Below are 7239 nucleotides of genomic sequence, written 5' to 3' on the forward strand. Positions count from 1 at the left end.
TATTGCAAAAGTAGGAATTCCCTCTTCCCTTTTCTCCTGCCCCCGACCGGGAGCAGCTGTTAGTAAAGTGTGACTTTTGCTTTGCTCCCCAAAAGGATTTTCTAATTGTGAGACAGCAGCGCAGGGAGCGAGGGGGAACTCTGGCTCTCTCCCCAGGCAGGCTGGAAACGTGGAAAGGAGACCGAGACCAGGGCTCGCCAGCCCCGTGTGCTCACTGGGCAGCAGCTGCTCAGTGGCACCTTGGAGAGAGCGGAGGGCCTGTGCTGAATTCCTGGAAAGAGGAGATAAAGCCTTTCAAAAGCCTGGGGTGTTCGGGGTTTCTGGGGGCCAGCAGAGAGATAAGGGATTAGTTGTCAGCAGGTGGGAACAGCGCTGGGCGCACGGATCAGTTCCCAGTGTCTTTTGGCGGGGGAAGCAGCCTTGCCCAGCTGCTTACAAGCAGTATTGTCCCAGCCCTGGTATCCTACAGGGGAGTAGCTTTTTGATACCATTCATGCTCTGTGCAGTGATCCTGTCTTCTAAGCTGGGTCTTCTAAGAGAGTTCCCTGAGGTTTCTTCTCAATTGCTGAAAGGTATCCATCATAAGGGAAAAAAAAGTAGCTAGTTAATCTTTGAAACATAAGCTGTGCCTTTGCTCTCCAGCCGGCCGTGGATTCTTTCCAAGCTCTGAGTCATTGGTGAGTTTGGTGGTTAGCATGCAGTGGGAATCCTCAGGGCACACACAGGCATGGGAGGGAGCGGGGAAGCGGCCAGTGCAGGGCACCCAGGCTTGAGCTTGTCACAACTCTTAGTACTTTGGGGGATCCTGGAGGGAAATGAGGCATCCCTTAACCTGCAGCTACTGCCAGACCCTCCTTTATGAAGTCTGTATTAGGTGTCACGCAAAGTGCTTTATGGACGTTGTTTCGTTACATCCTCTAACCAGAAAGTGTAATAGGCACACCTGGTGTCCCCTTTTTACAAAGAAGCTGAGGTTCAGAAAAGTACTGGAATACACCCTGGGAGCATTTTAATGACAGCCCTGGGATCCACAGTTCTATTGCAGCTACAGCCCAGGAACACTGTTCAGATGATATGTAGACAGTGTTTTATGCCCTGTTAGACTGTAACACTGCTTATATAAAAATCATGCTGTATTTGTATATGGAAGCTATATGTCTTTGTTCCGCAGGGCTAATTCAGAGATCCTTAATGTTTTTAGAATTAAGCACTAATAACAGAGATTTCAATAATTCAGCTGTTTTCAGTACTGAAGATATTACCCCACACCTATCATTATTGCTGTGGGCCTCAGTTTCCCCATCTGAACAAAGTGGGACCAGATTAAGGTCATTCCTATGGTTTCTCTGGCCCTGGTATTCTTTGCTTTAGTGACCTTCCCAGATGGCAAGAAAGCCCATAAATAGTCAAGTCATTAAACAGTTCATTTGAACTGTTGAACCATTTTGGCTGATTCAAATGTTGGTTGTTTTGGAAGTTTTTAATTCTGCGTTTTAGCCAAAGCATATTGTTATAGCATGAGGCCATGTCTTCTTACCATTAGTGAGTGCTTCCATTTCTCTTAGCTTTCCCATGTCTGCTCACTTTATCTCCTGGGGTAGGGAATACAATATTAGAATAGTATATTATACACGTTATTTGGCATAGAGACTATATTTACATGTGATACATAATCAATACATATTCGTCACCATGTGTATATTTAAATGGGATAAGAGTGTGTGCTGTAAAGCTGGGTGATACCTATGGCTTCTTCTGGGAAACTCCCCGGCCCGGCCCCCATCCTTGTAGTGACATTCCCAGTGGGTGGCTCAGCAGTAAAGAATCCCACCTGCCAATACAGGAGGTGTGCATTTGATCCCTGGGGAAGGAAAAGCCCCTGGAGAAGGAAGTGGCAACCCGATTCAGTATTCTTGCCTGAAGAATTCCATGGACAGAGGAGCCTGGCAGACTCCATGGGGTCGCAAACAGTCTGACTCACTGAAGCGACTTGGCATGCATTACAAGTGGCTCCTGCAATTGCAAGGAAAAAGAAAAAAAAAAGCCAAATGTAATCAGGCTGGTCCTCAAGGCAGGAAACAGGCCAGTGGAAAAACAAATAAGAACATTATAAAGCATAGCTTTATAATATAATATAATACAATAGTTAGCTGTCATAGAAGTATATTCCAGTAACATAAAAATGAGATGTTTAGCTTTATTTGTGTATTTTTAGAAGAGGCTACTTATAAAAGGAGTTTTCTCCAAAACCTTTGTGGCATCTTAAGCCATACCTTGGCTTTTAAGTAAGAGGAACCCAGACAAGACACTTGTTTTCATCTTTCTCTGGGGCTTTTGCAGCCTCCCTTCCAGGGAAATGGGTCTGCATACACCATATGCTCTCCGATACCGGAGATGGTACACTAATGGTACCATTGCTAATGGTACATTCTGCCTGGAGTCTTCACCTCTATCTTCGCACATCCACTTGGCATCTAGTTTGGATCTAACTTCACCATGAAAGTGTAAGAAAGTGTTTATTGCTAGGTCATGTCTGACTTTGTGACCCCTTGGACTCTAGCCCTCCAGGTTGCTCTGTCCATGGAATTCTCTAGGCAAGAATACTGGAGTGGGTTGCCATTTCCTTCTCCAGGGGATCTTCCTGACCCAGGGATGAAACCCAGGTCTTCCACATTCCAGGCAGATTCTTTACCATCTGAGCCACCGGAGAAGCCCAACTTCACCATGGAGCTCTCTAGATGTCTCCCACAAGAAATGCTTCCATGCACCATAGCCTGTTACAACTCTTCAGGGCAGTCATTGCCTGTACATGGTGTAACTGTATGTCTAGTACACATCTAGTTTCTTCTCCTACTCACCAGGCTCCCAGAGGACAGTACTGACACCTGCTCTTCCTTACCTAGCAGAGAACCTTGGGGATTGTGGGAGCTCAGTAAATGTTCATTGAATGAAAGAAGCAATGGAGGGACAAGTGAACGTTTGATACGCTGTGTCTTATGATTGAATTCTTCTTGTTTCACTCTTGAATAGAACAGAAGAGGGAAACTAGATTGCCCAACACGTCCATTTCACAGATGAGGAGAGGGGACCTGGGGAGGCTAAATGACTTACCCAAGGCCATCTTGGCTGCATTCCATGTAGACGGTCATCAAGGTCAGAACTGAGCAACCAAACCGTGTTAGACATTACAGCAGGAGATGTTAATGGAATTCATAACCATTCAGCCTCCTGTTTGGCAGAGGCAGCGCCTCTTGGAGTCCCACCTCTTATAGCTGCATTCTTCTCCCTACAGTAAGCACTTTTTCCCACATGAGAGGGTAGAGTGAATATGTGTACACATCACCTCTGCACGGAGTCCTCAGCCTAAGCCTGGTTTTGTTGTTGCTTGTTTGCTATGTTCACAGGTTGCCAGTGGAGGATGTGGTCTGGAGTCTGAGGGTTATAAGGGTTCAGCTCAGGTGAAATCATTCTCACTTACTTGAAGGTCTGTTAGATGCAATACATTTTTTTTTCCCCGAGATAAAACATCCAGTGAGTGGAATATTGGCCGGGACCAGTACTGTCTGAGGAAGCTGAGTGTCCATTTCTTTAAGTCTAGCATTCACTTCCCATAGGACCCCTTGACTCCTCTACTGCTCCCAACCTCTTCCTCCTCCCCTTCTGGGGATTCATCTAATGTTTTAACTCCTTCCAAAAGTCCCACGTGAGTGTGTATCTGCCAGAAATCTCTCCCAAAGCAGTGGAGGAGCTCAGGTCCCACACAGTGGGCTACCATTCAGTTAGATGCACTTGCTTAGGGTCAGGGTTCCCTGCCTTGCTGTCTGCAAAGCTTTCTTCAGCGCTCTTCCTCTCCATCTCTTCTCACTCAGAAAACTAAAGACAGAAAAGCTCAGAGACATCATTGATCAGTGAGTGAGTGCAAGGACAGAGGAGAGCTTCCCTGCCTGCTGGAATATGGTGAATCAACCAAAAGTAGGTTGTCTGGTCAGCAGAACAAAGTGGAAAGAGCTTTGGTGTAGAGTAAGTTTGAGTCCTGAAGCTGCAGACATTAGTGTGTGACTCTGAACAAATCTCCTCTCTTTTATGGCTATCAGGGTATGGGTTACCAAATGAGAGATCCCTGAGGATATTAGCAACTTAAAAATGTTAAGTAAAAAATTAAAAAAATAATTTAGAGGACTTTAAGCTTTTGTACGTCAAATATACGTCAAGACTGTATATTGTCACCCTGCTTATTTAACTTATATGCAGAGTACATCATGAGAAACGCTGGGCTGGAAGCAGCACAAGCTGGAATCAAGATTACTGGGAGAAATATCAATAACCTCAGATATGCAGATGACACCACGCTTATGGCAGAAAGTGAAGAGGAACTAAAAGGCCTCTAAATGAAAGTGAAAGAGGAGACTGAAAAAGTTGGCCTAAAGCTCAACATGCAGAAAACGAAGATCATGGCGTCTGGTCCATGGGAAATAGAAGGGGAAACAGTGTCGGACTTTATCTTTTTGGGCTCCCAAATCACTGCAGATGGTGACTGCAGCCATGAAATTAAAAGATGCTTACTCCTTAAAAGAAAAGTTATGACCAACCTAGATAGCATATTCAAAAGCAGAGATATTACTTTGCCAATAAAGGTCCGTCTAGTCAAGGCTATGGTTTTTCCTGTGGTCATGTATGGATGTGAGAGTTGGACTGTGAAGAAAGCTGAGTGCCAAGAATTGATGCTTTTGAACTGTGGTGTTGGAGAAGACTCTTGAGTGTCCCTTGGACTGAAAGGAGATCCACCCAGTCCATTCTGAAGGAGGTCAGTCCTGGGTGTTCTTTGGAAGGAATGATGCTAAAGCTGAAACTCCGGTACTTTGGCCACCTCATGCGAAGAGTTGACTCATTGGAAAAGACTCTGATGCTGGGAGGGATTGAGGGCAGGAGGAGAAGGGGACGACAGAGGATGAGATGGCTGGATGGCATCACCTACTCGATGGACGTGAGTTTGAGTGAACTCCGGGAGATGGTGATGGACAGGGAGGCCTGGCATGCTGCAGTTCATGGGGTTGCAGCGAGTCGGACACGACTGAGCGACTGAACTGACTGACTGAATCCTTTGTACATTCCCAGTCCCTTAAATAACCTGCCCTGGACTTTAGCCTCATGGCAAGTTCTTATATTATGTTTCAAGATTTACTTCTAAGACAGTTTCCATGACCTTACCTTCAGAGAGAAGGATGTCTCATCTGTGCTCATTTAGGCTTATATTTTTTTATTTTTAGCACACTGTATACTGGCCTTTTTTAGCTCTTTAGGTCATAAATACTTTGAGGGTAGGCACCATACCTTTTCACATGCTTACTAACGGATCTGTCTGTAGCCAGCATCTGTTTATTGTTGCCACCTATGCCATACCCCTAGTTAATTATTTTGAATATTGCTCCTGCATATCATGGTTTTCAAAATGGCTTCTGATCTGTGGCAGAATTTTTAGGTAAACCATAAAGCTTTCTTGAAACGATTTCTTAGGTGGTGAGAGCCTTTGCCGTTATTGTTATCACTGACTTACTTGTCCATTTCCTCAAAGGCACTGTGAGAGTTCCCCGTGGTCAAGAATTGTGCCTTCCATCTTGAAGCACTGAGAAGTCAATTAATATTCCCGTGAAACGACTGAATGACGAGTTGAACGATGGAAAAGGTGGAAAAGGCATAAGACTGGCACGAGCAGTTTTGGATTCCAGCCATCTTAACCATTTTCAAGGTGAATTATCTTGAGAAAATCATGTCTCTTCTCCGTAACTCAGAATCGTCATTAGTGAGACCAAGTGCTGTCTTGTCTGCTAATTCTTCCTTCCTTCCTTTCCTTCTTGTATTTTTTTTAAACTGAATTTTCTTTTATTTATTTTAAAAATTTTTACTGGAGTTGATTTACAATGTTGTGTTAGCTTCAAGTGTACAACAAAGTGAATCAGTTGTACATATGCATATATCCACTCTGGTTTAGATTCTTTTCCCATATAGGCTGTTGCAGAGTATTGGGTGGAGTTCCTTGCGCTATGAAGTAGGTCTTTATTAGTTATCTGTTTTGTACATGGTTGTATGTATGTGTCAATCCAGACCTTCCATTTTATCCCTCCCCCTCTCCCTCCCCTGGTAACGATACATTTGTGTTCTACATCTGTGACTCTGCTTCTTACAGATAAGCTCACTTGTAGCCTTTTATAAGGTTCTACATATAAGCCATATCATGTAATATTTGTCTTTCTCCGTCTGACCTGCTTCACTTAGTATAACTGTTAATACTTTCTGAGGATGACCTCTTGGCTGGAACTGAAGAACAGGGGAGAGGGAAGGAGTCAAAGACCAGCACTGACCAGTGCTCAGTTGGAGGGTCTGGCTTTGTGGAAGGGCTGAGGGCTGGTTTTGGTCATGTTTACTGGTGTGTGTGCAGGCAACTGTGATGAATACAAGTGAGTCAAACTATCTCAAGACTTAATGCAAATGGCAGAGGGAATGCACAGCTCTGAGTCAATGAAGATTTTTTTTTTTTTTTACTGATTTGTCACAACTGAGTTAGATATTAGCAGGGATGTTTAATTTGTCCCTTTTCCTTTTTTTCTTCTTGGTTTCTCTTAGATTTCTTTTGTGGATAACGATGGATAGCAGTGGCTTGTGTTGACTAAGTGGTTCCCATTAGGCACATAAGAAGTACAGTGACCTTTACAGTGAGCACATTGAGTAGATGTTATCATTATTCCTGTTTCACAGATGGAGCGAGGGGTGAGGAATAGAGAGCTTAAGTAAATTGTCCAAGACACATGGGTAATAAATGGCAGCAGGAAGATCTAAATCCAAGCAGTGGACTTGATCCCCAACCTCCTGTGATTGGGGGTGCTTCCTTACATATATAACAGTTACCTAAAGGCAAAGATGTCATTCTTGGACTCAGGTGGACCACCCTGAATGATTACAGAGTTTGTGCATAACAGTCTAATGAGGAAAGAAGAGCTTTGCTTATATTTCTTCTGGCCCTGTGGCCACAGGAAACAGTGAGACGTCCGCATCTTCAGTGCTAATGCAGGAATTGTGAAAGTTTCTGGCATGCATCTGGTTCCATTGCAATTAACCACTAACTAGTTAGGAAAAGGCTTGGAGTCTTAGACAAGTTATTTAACTTCTTTGTTATCATTCCCTCTTTTGTAAGATGGGTACATTAATAACCAATACTTCTGAAAGTTATTCTCAAGTTTAAAT

This window comes from Capricornis sumatraensis, chromosome 6 (assembly GCF_032405125.1).
Source record: "Capricornis sumatraensis isolate serow.1 chromosome 6, serow.2, whole genome shotgun sequence".
Classification (NCBI taxonomy): Eukaryota; Metazoa; Chordata; class Mammalia; order Artiodactyla; family Bovidae; genus Capricornis; species Capricornis sumatraensis.